The sequence below is a fragment of the Sceloporus occidentalis genome, unplaced genomic scaffold, assembly GCF_023333645.1.
Source record: "Sceloporus occidentalis isolate IW3139 unplaced genomic scaffold, rSceOcc1.0.p SCAF_154, whole genome shotgun sequence".
Lineage (NCBI taxonomy): Eukaryota > Metazoa > Chordata > Lepidosauria > Squamata > Phrynosomatidae > Sceloporus > Sceloporus occidentalis.
The window spans coordinates 961,800-964,106 of NW_028317134.1; the positions used below are offsets into that span (position 1 = coordinate 961,800).

The window sequence follows — 2,307 nt, forward strand, 5'->3', positions numbered from 1 at the left end:
ACATTTTCTCACTTTTATTTGAAAAATCTTTTATTCATCATAAAAAACTACTGAAAAAACCTGCTAAATAGATTCTACTATTTGTCCCGAGTTTAGAAATACCCAATGTTTTTATGTTTTTTTGCTTTCTTCTACACGTTATGGGGCAATAAGTACAAGTAGCGTTTTGCTAATTCAAAACCATTTTTCTCTGAATCTGGTAATTCTGTCTCTATGTGGTATTTGGGGCATCTTTGAAGCCAGCAAATTAAATTTACCCCACCAAACCATATATTTTTGAAAACTAGACACCCCAGGGTATTTTAGATGCTGATAGTTTAACCCTTTCCATGCACTAATCCTACCACCAACCCTTGTCAAAGTTTGGGATAGTAATTGTTTTTGGTGTTTTTTTCACATACTTTGTACTTCAGGTGTGAAATTACAGCTCCTGGTATATGTTGCTGTCACACAACACCCAGATATGTGTCCAGCAACATCTCCTGAGTACATTGATACCCCACATGCATGGGTTTGTCAGATTGTTTGGGGGCAAAAGGGCCACATTTGGAACATGAGCAATTCAAATTCAGTAGGAATTTTACATCTGGGTAAAGAAAAATGCTTGTACCCAACTATCAGTAGGGACAGGTTACAAGAAAGCCTGGCCTATCTCCAAGAAGGGATTTGATCTAGCACCTTAAGTGGTCCCTCATGCCACGGAATGGACACAGGGGTCACTTGACAGTGCAAATAAAAACGCTTAAAAATGGTGGAGCAAATAAAAGCTAAAAAACAGTAAATGTAACAAAAAATTAAAAAAAAATAAAAAAATGGAGCAGGAACAAAAAAAAAATTAAAAATGGGAAACTGTGTGATACAGCTTGAAGCAGTCACCGACACAGAGTGCAGGTTTTCCAGGGCAATCTGGACAGTAAAATGTGGTGTCCTTTCTTTGCCCCCTGCTGTAGCATACCCTGCATCTCTTTTGGGGATTCTGCTTCTTTGCTGTAGGGGGGATTTTAAAAATAAAATGGGTAGCCCCAATTCTGTTGGTTCCCATCACTACTTGGGGACCAGGTGCATCACGGTACAAGATACCTGAAATTACTTCGAGCTGAAACTGCAAAAAAGACAGCTTCAGCCCAGTGTCTGCTTTTTTGTGCAGCAAAAAAGCGTTATAGGTTGCAATTTGCATTAGATAAATTGCAACCTTCTTGTACCAGGCCTTTGTCTTCCTCATAATGAGGTAGGGCTGTAGGAGTTGATCTGACTGATGCACACTGGCTTTGTAGTGACCCCAGCTCTGCCACGGACAGAAACCTCCACGGTTCTCTCATCATGGATGGTGCTCAGCATGCACACCTCTTTTCTGTCCTTGAACTTCAATGCCAAAAGCTCCTCTTGGCGTAGAGCTGAGGTCTCCCCCTTTCCTAGCCGGGTTCGTACCAGGCGTTGTGGGAAACCCAAGCGGTTCTTTTTTATAGAACCGCAAGCTACCGTATCGAAACAATACAGCAGCTTGAACAAAGGGACGCTTGTATAGAAGTTATCTACATACAAGTGGTAGCCTTTGTTCATAAGGGGGAATATTAGGTCCCAAACAATCTTGGCACTGGTGCCCAGATGATCTGGGCAACCTGGAGGGTCAAGGTAGCTATCCTTACCCTCGTATACACGGAAGGCATGAGTATATCCCGTCTCGCTCTCGCAGAGCTTATACACCTTCACTCCATACCTGGAGCGCTTGGAAGGAATATACTGCTTGAATCCCAACCTTCCTTTATATTTCATTAGGGATTCATCCACGCAGATATTCTTTCCAGGTGTATAAACCTCTGGAAACCTGGCAGCGAGATGGGTAATCAGGGGGCGGATTTTGTACAGCCTATCAAACTGGGGGTCCTCCTTAGGGGGGCACAGGCTGTTGTCGCTAAAATGCATGAAACGAAGAATCATTTCATACCTTTGCCTAGTTATAGTTTGGGCAAAAATGGGGGTACTAAAGATGGGGCTGGTGCTCCAGTAGGAGCGGATGGAGGGCTTTTTTATAATGCCCATTAACATTGTGAGTGCCCAGAATTTAAGAAATTCTGGCACGTCAATGGGAGTCCATGGCTGTTTTGCCCAAAAAGAATTAGGGCTAGCAGCACGGTGCTGCTGGGCATAAATGTTTGTTTGTGTGACAATGTCTCCCAAGACATCGTCTCCCAAAAAAACCTGCACAAACTGCAGTGGAGTGAATCCTGTAACATCAATATTGATGCCAGGAATTCCAGAAAAAGGAGGGATAGCTGGCTTGTACCTATTAGGCGCTACCCATGCCTC

General features: G+C 43.0%; 1 non-coding gene across 1 annotated transcript; it reads right to left on the reverse strand.

Moving 5' to 3' along the window:
* Positions 1-602: 602 nt before the first annotated feature.
* On the reverse strand, positions 603-732 carry LOC149280539 (small nucleolar RNA SNORA35). Its single transcript, XR_016278152.1, has one exon. It is a non-coding gene; the product is annotated as a small nucleolar RNA SNORA35 (small nucleolar RNA).
* Between the last annotated feature and the right edge of the window lie 1,575 nt (positions 733-2,307).